The sequence below is a fragment of the Varroa jacobsoni genome, unplaced genomic scaffold, assembly GCF_002532875.2.
Source record: "Varroa jacobsoni isolate VJ856 unplaced genomic scaffold, vjacob_1.0 scaffold_1181, whole genome shotgun sequence".
Lineage (NCBI taxonomy): Eukaryota > Metazoa > Arthropoda > Arachnida > Mesostigmata > Varroidae > Varroa > Varroa jacobsoni.
In genome coordinates this window covers 149,082-164,004 of record NW_019214083.1, presented here as the reverse complement: position 1 = coordinate 164,004, position 14,923 = coordinate 149,082, and the positions used below count along the sequence as shown (strand labels likewise).

At 39.8% G+C, this 14,923-nt stretch overlaps 1 long non-coding RNA gene across 1 annotated transcript; it reads left to right on the top strand.

The window, feature by feature from the left end:
• Window positions 1-74: 74 nt before the first annotated feature.
• On the top strand, window positions 75-14,143 carry LOC111267417 (uncharacterized). Its single transcript, XR_002684604.2, has 3 exons — window positions 75-210; window positions 593-711; window positions 13,620-14,143. It is a non-coding gene; the product is annotated as an uncharacterized LOC111267417 (long non-coding RNA).
• Window positions 14,144-14,923: the final 780 nt, after the last annotated feature.

Here is a 14,923-nt window from a genome sequence, read left to right as displayed (position 1 = left end):
CCCCGAAGTGTTCTACCATTGTTACTCAGCTTGTATGCGATCCAACGTGGCAAGAAGACATGACACGATAGGGATTTTCGAGAGACCGCTTGTACGAAAGGTTCTTCTTTAGCTTTTGCTACTAGCACATCTAGGACGACATTCAAGTGAAGTTCCGCTACTCGAGTCCTTCTTGCTGAAATACTGCAAATGAGCGAAATGCATTGCCAGGTCAGTTTTGCTTTCAAATCATTTTATTGGTCTTCTTGTAACTTTATAGTATCAACATTTTTCCCATTAATTTATCGAGACAAGTTTCTGCCATGCATCGATCTGCTTGGACGTTAAAACAAACAAGCCCAATATTGACACAACTCGGCAGTATATATATGCATATGAGTGCATGCAGTATTATGTTCTAGGCCAATGTACTTCCTCTTTAGCTCCCGTGCACCATCAGCCATTCTCTATATCGCCTATTTCCACGTCACTCTAAAATTTAAGAGTTTCCCAGAGGATTGAGTAAACGTGAATTCGCATAGCCAAACAGTCGTGCCACTTCTAGTACCTCTTACGCGGCCAGCGTCTAAATTAAGGTGCTCGGTTCTTTTAGAACACGAATAAGTAGGCCAAGGAACGGAAGAAAAGTCGAAAATAGATCTACGCGTCGTGCACCGACGACTTATTGCGCATGCATCAGCCCAGGAAGAACAAACAAAGATACAGCGAATGGTTCGTAATGATGCTGCTTTCAATAGATGCCCTAACCGGGTCTATCAGACCTATAACGTTAAATTTCCCTGCTTAAAAGTGTTTTGGCTATAACGAATCCCTAATAGAAACAGCAATAGTATAATAAAACAATACATCCTCGTAATTATACATGCTTAAAATTAAACGCTTAATGCAAACTTGTTTTCTATCGAGCATCGAACGCTCGAAGGAACATACTCATGTATATAGATATAGGTTTCACTTATTACCACTGTGGAATTATAAGCTATGTTGTAGAGTTTTCTTAGATAACAACCTTCTCTCTTAGGTGCAGTGTGACCTAAAATAGGGAAACTACATTTATATCTATTATACCAGATTTGACGTATTCATCTAGACAGTTTAATAATAATAATACGTGCAACAATTAGAAGTGAAGCTAACTTGGCAGCCTGCTTTCGCTGACAGGCTTAAATATTTGCTTTATTTTTTTTAACCCGAACTGCTTCCCTAGACTTCTATTGTAGAAGAAAAGCATTTACCACTGCACTGTCACCGTAGAGCCTTTCCGTCCTGTGTCCAGCAAAATACAAGGCTAGCGGTATGCTACGTTCAGTTCATTACGCCATTGCCTGATTGTACGCCGATCTCGAGCAACCGATGTTTTACAAAAAAAAAAAAGTACGAGACAGAGAGGACCCACCGGAGAGTTAGCGGTGTATGAGTGAGTAGAGGTGCCGAAAGAGCGGTTCGATACACCGACGCAAAAAGTATATCCATACGCAGATAGGCAGTTACACAGGGAAGGATCGACCAGGGAAAGAAGTTTTGTGCTTTCGCTTTGCTGCCCACCAGCCGTTACAACGACTCAGTGGCTAGCGCCAGCGGGGGCGGCAGCGCTATAAAGTCGATAATGGAAGTGCTCGGCCGACGTAACCGCTCACCGTTGTTTCTACGGTACCGTCCGTCCAGTGTCGAGGGCTCTATTCGAGCGTCCTGCCATTACAGTTGTTTGCCTCGGTGGAAACTATTGGTGGCAGCCTGTGGCCTAATGCTACTGTGGAACTGGGTAGTTGGCCAACAGTGCTTCTCTCACCTGCTCATTGTCTTTCTCCTATAATACAGCTTCTATGCTAGCATCGGGAGTCTTTTGCGGCTGACGTCTTGTAACAGCCCTGAAGAAGGGTCCTGGACGACGCAAGCCGCTACGCACGCCGTCGTTTTCGCCAGGCACTGGTCGACAATGAATTAGGCAATGGACAAGTTGCAGCGTAAACCGAAAAAGAACTTTAACTAGTAGGTAAGATACAAACAGAAAGAAAGAAGACTCCTGATTTATATTAGATTGGCAGAAGCCAGTGCGTGAATGATATTAAACTGATAGTTGTCGGCCGTAACAGAAACTATAGATCCTCATATCGATGTGGTATCGTAACTTAAAGGAAATGCAATCGATACGTTTTTCAGGGAAACTATATCATTTCTGATAAATAGAATATACGAAAGGAACAGATCAGTGCTTTATCTTGTATTCACAGTTAAATATTGTGCCTTAATCATATAGCTCACGAGAGAGCGAGTTAAGTATTTTATATAGTTGTCCTAGCAGTACATTTCATGACCAGCTAAAATATACGTGTACCTAGAACAACTGCTGATGAGAAAGTTATTACAATAGATCGAATGGTTGCGTTTTTTATCGGCTGGAAAACCTATTGAGCATGGCTGTTAATTACAGTTGAAACAGCAACAAAACAATATAATTAAATAAAAATAATGCATAATTTGTGATGTTTGCTAACTAACAATATGTTATCTATTGAACTATGTGACTTGGAAAATCTAAACAATAAAAAGAATTATGAAGTTTCCATAACCATATCGTCCTATCGCGGGAAAGGCTCTATTCCGCAGGCAGGCAGGCAGGCAGGCAGGCAGACAGGCACATTTGTCTGTAAAAGAAAAAAGAAACGCTTAAATAATAATGTTGAGGGTGTCGACAATTGCCACGGATCAATAATGTTACAAGCAAAATTGCACTGTCTAATATTAGAAAATTCACGGTTTAGAGTCCCAGCGTCTCAGTATGACTAAAACGAGACGTGTCTAGGACTGGACTACTACTACTACTACTGCTGGAGCATTTTTGGAATCGGTTTGAAAAAGGGTCAAGTCGTCATATGATGAACGTGACACTTTGCCACTTAGAAATCATGAAATCGTCACAACATACCTTAGTAGGCCCACTTGGTAGGCCACTTCTTGCACTTTTTTCACCAGCATTCGTCTTACAGTGTCGCAGCAGAATTACCATTGCTCCTGTTTTGTCTTTCCGCTTTTGTAAAGCGCCAAGACGACTTTCCGACATTTTATAGCTTTAACGTTTTACTGGTTTCATCACATCAAATATGAACCTCTGATGTGGTTTTCCTCAAATGCATTTTTCCACTTAGACCAATCGATTCCGCAGTCTTTCCCACCTATGGCCTTCACACCTATTGTCCTACCCTGTAATTTCTGTCGTTCATCACAACCTTGTTCGATATTTATCTAAGATTCGTAGAACACCTAAAATCTGCGTGCGCACCTCACCAAAAATTTCCAAGCTTATAAACAATGGAAGGTGTGCCCTATTTCCTATAAAAGCGCACAATGGTCGCGCGTAATTCCAGATAGCTGTACAGTTGTGTTCCAGTTACCTGTTTATCAACTATTACCAGGTTAGGCAGTATGACGAGGCGAAGTCTCTAGGCTGCTACCATGGCCACATGTCAACATTGAGCAAAAGGCAAAGAGCTCAATATCGTAGCAGCTGGGAGTTGTTCAAAAAGGCACGAATAAATCAACTCAAATCGTTTAGAGAGCACCGTCAATATTTGACCTGCTAGCTAAACACTCATTCCCCGCACCCTGTTACTGGAATAGTTCATTTTTTTTTTACTGCGGTACTACTATCAACATAATATAAAATAACACACGCAGCGTTTAGTCATGATCGCAGCGTAATCATATAGATATAAATTTAATTGATATATCTGCTGCTTGATTAGCTCTCGTACTGAACGTTGTTGTTTTAGATGTTTACAAAGCGAACAAACGAAGATCCGGCAGGATTTGATTCGTGACTATTGGAATTCATAGCAGAAGGTAACGAAACACGTGGTCTCTGTATTAGGCTTCTCATAGGCCCAGAGTTTTCATGCTCGATTTGGGCTTACTTTCTTTTTTGGGCGAAAGGCAAAAAAGATTTATTAAATGATACTGAAAGGACGGACTTGTCACCTTTATTCGTCAATTGTTTTATTTTCAGATTAAGTATTCCTTTATGTCCAGATTTTGGATGCTTCACTAGGTTTCTAACAAAAAAATCGATCGTGTTCGCGGTAAGCTGTTCAATATGTTCACAGAAAGTAAAAACCATATGACCATTCGTCTTTACGGCGTGTAAGCTATTAAACTTTCAAGTTTTTGCTCAGTGATCAGCACCAAAAGTTGTTTTGGCTATGTACAAATATTCAGTATATATGACGTATGAAATATCTGCACAATCGAGACTACCGTTAAAACGCTACAAACACAATGTACATTTTGTCCTTTTTTTTTGTTTGTTAATAGATTGTACCATCTTTGAGATCCTGTGTTCGCCTTTTGAAATAGCATTTTTTTTTTAATAAAATTTCACTGTTAAGGGTCGAGCTGCCGCATAATTAGCTATGGTGGGCGCGAATATCCTTGCACTCCTTTCTCGTTGGAACTCTCCTTCTGTGTCTTTTCCTCCTATTACTACCATTTGTATAAGGTTAAGATTACATTAATTATATGAATAACGAGAACAGGTTTATGTAATATTGACACAAGCAGAATATATATATAAACGAAATAAATAGAATTTTTGCTATTCCAGGATAAAAGTATAATTGTACATATATATATATATATGTCTCGTATACGCAAGCAAAACATGAATGTAAAAGTATAATAATATGTCACCCTAAAACTCTCATAATCAGCAACCTAACTCACAGAGCAGGGTCGTTGCAAGTTTTCAACTTCAAAGAAGTGGAATAAGTTACGACAGAACCAAGATTTGCATATTTGCAAGTACATGAAAGAAGAAACTACGGCCGAGACGCAGGGGGGTCGTCGGTCCGGCCACTGGATGCAGCATGCACTCGTGGTTTTCCGGATCGGCCGCATGATGACGCCGTCGACTTTTTGCTGGTGTAGCGGCAACGGCAGAACTAGCTGAAGCTTAGATAGGCCTTCCGTTTTCGCATACGATTTTTCCTATTGGAACACATACATTTGCTCTTTTTTTGTATAATTCGAAAAAATACCTAATATTACATTACATAGAATTTTTAATAAGAATTCGCGATTTGCATTTTCATTTTTTTTTGCATTGCAAATCTCAAAGGCCAGTGGCATCCTCATACGAGGAAGTACCATTATATTTTTACAAGTTATTTCAATAGACAAGTACCTACTTATATAGATATTCTTTTTTTGTACCATACCGTCTAGTGAGCTGTGTGCCAATATGTTTTCAGTCAGAAGACTATGTGTAAAGGTTTTTGTTGACCTCTCAACATCAAGGTTGAAGGTTCGTGAGGTTGTATATGTACGAGCCAGTAGTAATTTAATTTACACTGCAAATGTAAGAACGATTGCGAACAATGAACAGAGAGGCATCGTGTTGTTAAGCTAACAATAGAATTTACCTTTACAAAATTATTCATTTGGATAGCTGTTATCCGGTTTTGTTGTTGTTAGATAATTTTTATGGGGTGCCGGAAACACCAGAATGGCCCAGTTTATTATTAGAAGTCGATTCCTCATTATTTAGTTTTTATAAAATCGTTTGCTAACTTTTCTTAAAATTTTATTAACTTTTACACTTTATTTACACTTTTACACTTACATTCATTCAAACACTACCGATATTAAACTAAGTTACGTATGTCTGTAATGTACGTGTTTATGATGTAAAAAGTTTTGATCTTTTGTCTTGTTGCTCACGTTTACTGTATCAGTACCGGCAATATTTGTACTAGTAATGTTTAAGATTCATGTAGTTTACGCGACTATATATTTCTATAGCCAGTCCTATCTATAACACGCGTTACTCAGGAGCAAAGCAAGCTCGAAGAAGTGCCACAGTCTATGTTTACGATGGAGACACGGTAATAAGGCTTACATTGGAAGTCCTACCTTAATTGCTATCTTTTAAGTCGCCATAGGAAGATGGGCTGTATTAACGAAGAATCAGTCGCATTCACAGCATAAGGCCCATTGAAGGCAATGTAATGCAGTATTTATCCTTTGACAACTATTCTACTTTTTTCTTTAGGTACGAGCGGCCCTACGCACACTATCAAGCAGTTTGTTGACTTATATTCATAAAAGCTCTATTAATACTTATTTGTTTAGTATTACTAAATAGTACTTATATAATACTAGTCGTAGCGAAAAAATGCGTGTGCTTGAAAGACAGTAGCAAAAGGGACTAACATACATTTGGAAACAGACATCCGGACCTAATGTCACACGTCCCCACTCTCTGTAGGCCTACGCTGCTGTATGTTACGCGCTCGTATTGGTCCTATTCGATGGCTCTTGTCAAAATAACGTTTTCGTTCTTTATTGTGTTGAAGAAGTCATCGCAAAAAAAGTGTATGTTCACGCACAGCATGCATTATTCAATGCTAATTTTCATCCCGAACGTAACAATTATGCACTGCTCAATAGCTTCAACGGACTTGAAAGGAGCCGACACCGCAGGAGACATTAGGAGGAGGTAAAAAAAATTCTAAAATCTAGCTCGTTTTTCGTTTCACTCCGCTGTTTCGGAGTCAGCCATCACTCGGGTTTGATTTAATGTTGCGCATTGAGAACCCTGTCTGTGTACCTTCTGAAAAGGGCATATCTTGAGGATATGTAAATCTGCATATTTTCAAACTGTTTTCAGATGTGGCCGGTTGACACCCGACCACCTCCGTCTTCTTTTGGTTTACCGCCCTACCGGCGGCTAAGTTCAAATTAAATCATGATTACGACATTGTTGATGTTGATGATGCTGGTGACGATAATCATAACGATGCCGAACAACTAATAGTTATAGTCATCACAGAGAAATGTTGGTCACTAGTGGCAATTGAGACTCGCGGCTTTTTTGGTTTGCAAGTGTGACGGAAAAAGATGCGTTGGCATGCGATCGTCCATCAGATGGCCACGTCAAAGATCCCGTGGCATGATCTTTGTCGCACCGGAATTGGCAGTGTTTATTGGCGCTCGAGGCACGTTGCCGGAAAGGAAGGAAACCAAGAAAAATAGAATGAGCCATGCGATAAAGTGGTGCTCCGTTGTAGGCACCATCGTGTCGAACCGCATAAAGGTGGCCGCTTCGTCTTCGTCTGCCTTATCCCGTTCGAATTTGCCAACATCACTGGACAGGTTGCCACTCGCTGTTTTGAATTCAACGTTTTCCCACTGAATCGATGGTAATGTGCCCTCTCATGAAAAATAGCAGTGAACGAAGCGTAGTCTGTGGCTACGGTTACATAAAGAGAAAGTGGGTTACAAGGAGAAAGAGGAGATGCCCCCGTGTAGCACATGACCAAAAGCAATAGGCGGCTATGAAGAATCAAAGGTAATGACTGCTCGGTATGACGAAAAATTCAAATTCGCCCTTGGCTTGCTGAAGGAATAGACGCGTAAGCAATACGTTGTCGGTACTGGACGCCCTTAGCTTGTATCCACGCCGATCTCGCGCGCATTAGAGGCTCGCTGAGTCTTCTGTTTATCAAACGTGCACAGAGTGTTGAAGTTGAACCTTCGAACGTGAGAGATGTTTGCGAACCGAAGACCGACGCCGACGGCTCGAGTGAAGATTGTCAATATATAAGAAGACGGTTTGAAGTACGTCCTAGCTTTCAAAATTGTCAATCAACATAAGCCTTCAACCGGGACCATGTACATCACTTAGATGCATCAGCAAGACTTTGCAATAGACAGGCCGAGAAGCTAGGCCGAAAACAAACTGAATATCACTGTGGAAGGTTTTTCTCAATTAATTAAACTATCATTTTTACCACACCAATCCTCTTCGTATTCTTAAAACTGGTTTCTATCGAATAATATCTCAAAGACTGAGCTTCACTATCAGCTCCTGTTATCCTTGAGTAAATCAAACGGAATGATAGTGATAATAGCGCTAGGGTGAAGAATCATCTTAATGCTCATCGCGCTTGACCAATTAGTTTTGTAGGGACAGTTTCGAACAAACAAATAATAATTGTATCTCGTAATGGAGCACTAACAAGTACGTTCTAATAAAAAAAAAGAACACTACTAATTGTTATTAGTGTTCTCTCTAAACCTTGTTATAAAACATTCCTAAGTGAACAAAGCAAGAGGGACTCGGATTAGAAAAAGCCAACAACGACATTGTTTTTCTACCAGCATTTGCGCACCATAGAAGGCACAGCTAGTCTGGCCTGAGGCGAGAACCTTCAATGATTAATATTCATTGCACCTATCCACTGTCTTTCATTCACCTTTCGAATAGTCTCGAAGGCCTGCGTTTGCTTTCAGACAGTTGCCTCAGGGTTAGTGTTTAGCTGGTGTTGTGAATCCGCCGTCGGTAGCAAACTTGTGCTCCGTCCAGTTCGCCCCGTATAGTCTTTTCACCTACTAATATAAAAATATATATATAGATTTAAATAATCATTTAGCGTTCGTTGACTTTTTCAAGCAATGTCATAAAAAAAAATGCTATGGTCCGACATGGGCAAGAAACAGTAGAATCGTCGACGCATTACATATATATATACACTTTGTGCTCGGCCTAGCATAAAGGGCAACTGCCAACTGCATGCAACTTGTCGGAGCGATCTCATGCGAACTACTCTTTTTTTGGAAGCTTTAGTACAATGAAGTGGGTATGGGATACGGGGCAGTAGAAGTAGTAACGGCACAACAGTGGCCGAGAACTAAACGAGCGGGTCCTGGTTTTCCAGTTTGCCACACACGGCCAAATCATTTTGGTAGGTCTCCGTCTACTTGCTGCCCTGTTCCCATAGGAAGTCGTTATCTTATTGGTCGTTAGAGTTCTCGGATTCTGGCTGTTGCGCAAAACGTACAAGGCTGGTAGAGGCTACACCACCGCCTAGACCGAAACTAGGTTAGAAGAGCGAGCTCTAAAAGAGATTTCCACTTCGCTTTGAACCGTCATAGCCTGAAAGCGAATACACACTCTTTACGTCAGTCAAGAAGGGTGCACGCGATGGCCAGCAGCGACGGCAGAACGAGTTCGAGTGGCGAGATCTGAGGAAACGAAAATAGAAGGCATAAGTGCCTTCATTTGTGATGCTACATTGCTAGTACTCTAATAAATAACAAAAAAAACGAGAGGTAAAAAAAACTAGTGGCTTCGAGCTTATGCTGCTTTAAAAGCATAACAGTTGCAATATACATGATGTCTGTAGCGATAACGTTTTGTGACTATCGATGCTTGCACGTTTTTACTGAATGTTCAATTTCCATGTTAAGATATAAGACAAGAGCTGACGTGTCAAGTTATAGGTGAATTGATATTTATATAGTTATGTTGATAAATAATATTAATGAAAAAGTTGCTCATTGTCAACTCACTAAGTACTAAAACGGCTTAATAAGCACTTACTAAGTATAAAAATACACATACATTATTGCTAAAATCCAGGTTTGTTGTTCTGTCTATATCTGCTTTGGGGTTCTTGAATATCTGATCTGCACATTGGAACGATCGTGCCTTTTCATGGAAGATCATCTTTTCTCACTGAGTTGATAAATCTATATATATATCATAAAAAAGATCCATAACTGAGTCTCAGTGCCATTGTTTCAAGCCCCTGCCAGGAGAAATGTCTAATCCGTGTTATGTGAAGAAATAGAATGAATATGAAACTATTACTGGAAAAAGATCATGTGTCGTATTAGTAGCTTTTGCTACCGCTTCGATTTTTACGAGTGAATCCGGATTCATGCCTGCACTTCGTATATCACTAAGAAAACAATGAAAAGATGGAACAACATAGGGACTCCGTGCACAGCATATCAGGGTATCAGTTCTGCATTATATTAGAAAGCTTAGAATTTAATATACGAGCTGTTCGGTTGGCAGTTGATATTGGTAGGTTGCTTAGTTAAGTAAAATCGTTACGACGATATAAATCAAGAAAATATGATCTTGTTTTATCAAATCCTCCTTTACCTTTTCACGGTTTATCTTCCTTTTAACACTGTTCAAACATGTTTTCTTCCCCCATAAGCTCGTCACGATTTCATTGATAGACGAGTGGAATTTCGGTCTGAATTCGAGTTCTGAAAATGCATTCTTGATACCTACTCTACTCTAGCTTGCACCCTCGCTGGAAGACCGTTGGTCGTCAATAAGGCGAGTAAATAAATGGCAACTATGTAACAATCGTCAGGTATACAAACATCGACTTACCGAAGATAGCCCAGCAAGACACTGCTTATTATTGTCACCGGACGGGCCAACACGCAGTCGCAGCGACAGGTTTCTATGTGGACTTGTTACAAATAGCAGGTAATATAAAGTCGACAAAAGCAAGAACTCTTCAACACCGGACCTGGAAATTTCTGATCAGAAAGAATAACGAGAGACGGGGAAAGGTCGTTGACAGTGATGGCGAACGAACACATAATACATTTTTCCCTTGCTAGAATTTAAATGAAAAACTTTGCGTTTTCCATTTGGTGACAAGACCGTTGCAACCTATACAACAGCTTAGAGGATTCGATGCAAAAACCTAAGACAATGTATCGTGTAGTATAACATTTGCGAGAAATTTATTCGAGCTTTTGCTGCGTGTTGAAATAATGCTTATGCAATGATTCCAAGAGTCGAGCTTTTTAGTTCAAAATATATAAAATAGTAACGCAAATATAGTTTAGAAAAATATAGTTTAGGGAAGAAAACCCGTTTGCGGAACATAAACTTACTCAACTTTTTTAGTTTATAGTCTTATTGCTTTCTTTACTCACACAAATATGACTTTTTCTATCAAGTTCGATCGGTTTGCAATACTGGCTTCAAGAAAACGAAAAACGTGATTCTTTCAGTATTAGTTAATTGACAACGGGGGGGCCGTTGTTGCCACAACTGTAGTGTTCCTGTCGAGAATATTGAAATAAATGAGGGGCATTTCGCGCTGTTTGTTCACTTCTTCTCCGAAGGATTTGCTTCTCATTTAGGACCCGATTTGCTGCACCCTTCCATGGCGCAAGGACTAATAGCCTCTTTGGACGGCCATTGTACAAGGCAAGATTATTCGAAGACTTTTACGGACTATTAAGACTTTGTCAGATTGTCCCTGGCAGCCCCTCGAAACGTGGTTTCTGTTCAGCTGTTTTCTAATGCCTCTCCTTTGACTAGTAGAAGACTATTTGAATTGATTGTAGGCTTTTGTTGAGGTCGTTGAAGTGTATGGACAAAAAATTGCTATAAACCGTTATTCCATTTCGGCTTCATCGAACAAAAGTTATTGTGCAGAACCTAACCTTTAGGGTACCGTTAGACGCAAACAACGAATGGTACCCCTGAATTGGTTGTTTAACGTTAGCATAGAGTTAGCGTGGGAAGGGTATATAGGGATCGTATCGTACAGACACTCGCTTTGATCTTTTTCAAACACAGCCCTTTCCTGTTCAAAGCGTATCTTTGCTTTAGAATTATGTAATACTCGTTTCTTATGTACATGTTCACATTGTTTGAAAAGTAATTTCTCCTCAGTGAGATCGCCTGTAATTCTAGCATCAAAAATATAACTTATTTAACGTATGATATCTATGCCTATTTTACTGTTCTACGAAATTTAAAATCACCACTAATCGGACATGCTATCCGAAAGCATGTTTTTTTATATTTTTCTTTATAAAATCTGAGCTAATACTCGCGCAACGTGGACAGTGAGAAGCATTTTTGAATATATACAAACAATTAATATATATGTATTTGCAATTTGTATGAATAGTAAAGAAATTGAGTTTTATCTAAGAACTTAATTTTCCAATGCGTTGTATGTTCGTTTACTTGTGTAGCAATTGCGGATTTTGCTCCATCAGAAATATCGATATAAGCAGGCAAACTGTGAGCTAATACTGTTTATGGTATTAGTTTAACAGCTGGTTCTGGTCACCTTATACGCTTGCGTGCACTCTCTATACAACGTGGCCTCGCTCTTTAATTCTGTCTTTATTCGGTTTTCGCAGTCGAGGTTACTTCCGCTTTTCTTCGGCAGCTAATGCTCAAAAATATAATATTATTATTATTATATAAGGCGGCATCGCAGTAATGGTGGCAACGCCTTTTGGTTTGTCAGTTGCGGGGAGGAGGGGCTTACAGCGTCTGGGGGGCTGAACGGGCGGACCCTGTATACATACACTCTGTTATTTCTCCACGGTCAGCCATGTTTTACGGTCGTGCTCGTAAAAAAACTACCAGCGGAAGACCACAGAATCCACTGGAGACAACAGCGTTGATTTGTTAGGGCGGAAGCACATGATAATGTTGGCGGGTTTCTATATGGCTAGCGTAAGAAAATAATGAGTAACGAAGCATCGTATTAGGCTAACTTTACTTGTTAGGACGGTAAAAAGCAAGAAAAAAAAAGTAAACAGTGATCGCACCTTAAGCATTTTTGTTTGTTGCATAGATCTGTAGTGACGCGTGCCAGAACAAAAATATATTGATAATCTATCACTTACGTTGGCAACCACGAATACGATTAATATACCCTTTTTGAAGTATATAGTCTACCATCATGTAGGCTCACGTTATGAGAAATTATATGTAGACAAAATGCAAAGACTATGCCCAAATGTAGCGTATCCTTAATTATTCCTTTTGTAAATACCATTTCGAGCCACGACGCGTTCAACTTACAAACCTTTGCTTGACATGTGTCGTACGCAGACAAGGCTATTACTAAGACTTAGTTATATGCCATGTTATGGTACGCGTAGTGAGAAAATATCATTTGTTTTTCCCCTCAATTATTTTATGTATATATTTGAAAGCCGAGTTGTTGCACTATGTTTAAACAAGAGACAGGAGATGTAATAATAAGTTTTTTCACAAGACAACTTGTACTGTTCGACACGTATCGTTGCATCGTAAACAAGCTCATTCTTTTTTTTTTTTTTTTTTTTTTGCACTGGTATTTCATTTTCTTCTTTTGTAATTCGATTCGCCTATTTCCGGTACACCTTCAGGGGAACTTAAGCTCTACTATTCGTTTCACTTCCGCTGTGATGGATAATCTTCTTCCTGTACTATTTCCTATGTTCTAGTGGATTTAAACCAATCCCCATCAAGTAGGGAGAAGATACTATTCTATGCCTTCTTTTACCGAAATCAGTACTTGGTCACGTTTTGTATTTAGCTCTGTTACTTTGTTTTCATCCGAAGTAAACATAACCGCTCTGCTGTCTGTCTGATGCAGTGCAACGAGCCAAAAATGCTTAGTGAACGCCTAAGTGTCTTTCGGGTTCAGACTCGGATCGGTCCGTTCCCAGATCTTTTAACCGCCAAACCAGATAGATGCTTATCGCATTGAAAATTTTATATTTATCGTGTCCTCAAGGAATGGGCAAAAAAAGGTGCGTTCCTGTCGGAAATCTATACGAGAACGTAACGAAAGGCAAACATCGCCTACCTTTTTTTCGTAGCACTATTTCGCTATATTATTTACATAATAATTTAGCACAAATTTAAATCGATTATCCGATAGATTATAAATCGATTATTTCAACGAACGTAGCATAATCAATTTTCGAAAAGCTTCTCAGTCAGTAGCATCTACTTCAGTCCGCATCATTGAAGATCACCAGTTTAAGCTAGCTATTATTCTTCTTTTCAGCAAGTACCTCTTGTGCTACCACCTGCGTACATTTACCCAGGACGAACAGGTCATGGGTTAACCCAGCTCTCGCCGATGGAAACGAATTATTAACCACGTTTATTGAAGAGAACGCACGTTATCTACGTATAGTACCACAATATATATATTGCGCATTATTTATAGATGAGGATCACGAGGTTCCGCTATATGGAGCAGATGTTTTTTTACGAAATACCTCTCCGATTACTAGAAAACACTCCAATGATTCGAATAACACGATAGACTATCTAAATAGTTTGGCCTGTCTATCTTTTTCCACTGACAAAATGACTCAAACATCATCAAAAATTTGCCAATTTCTGTTTTGGTCTCGAAAAGCAAGCAATCAGCGTAAACATGTTTTTTATATTCTTTGGTTTACTCAAACCAAGTCAGAGGTCGTTGGATGCGTGGCGAAAATGAGCCTGCTTGATCATTGACGTATTCTCATCTCCTAAAATAGCCTTCTTTTATGCATATTTGACTTCATATAAGTAGTAGCGTCCCAGTTGTTTTGTCGAGTTTCTACTTTTCCGCCAAGTCATATAAAAGTCTACGTGTACTATTTAAAGCCTGCATGATGAATTGACCACACGTAACGCACACGTCTGAGGGGCTAACCTTTAAGCAGATGAACGAAGCAAGACTGTTAGAGCTCGGTACATTCTACTGTTCATACAGTCGTTACATTCTATGATTTTACGGCTGCCCTCGCCACTTTACTTCACCAAATCAAATGTATGTTCTTGTCAACAGAAGCTGATAGGGGTAAGCGGGTCGTTTCTATGGAACGCAAATTTACCTGAACGCTCATATTGCACACGATATTGCATATTGACTTCAACGAGATAAGGCAAAGGGCACCGGGACAATGCGCCTCTCACCAAGTTCCGCCCCCCCCCCCCCACCGAGGCGTATAGTTGTTTTCGCAAAAAGCATGGCTTTGTTTTCGGCCATGCGTTCTTTTTGCGTCTCACTAAACCCCACCGCCTCCCGCCCCTAAAAGCTGTTTGTCGATTTAAGTGGCCTGCGAGCGATGGTGGCGAATACGTCTAAATCATATGCCAGCGATAAATGAAACTCGAAAAAGATAAAATAAAAGATGTAATGGAAAAAAACAATTAGTGAGAGCTAACACTTTTCGTCTGAATCTTGAGTAAAATTAAAAAAAGTTGACTTGTAGTCGCTGTATACTCGCCCTGCTGTGTTGATATTAACGGTGTGATTATATTATTTGAACATGAGCAGTTAGGCTGAGAACAATAGCTGCTTATAGAACTACG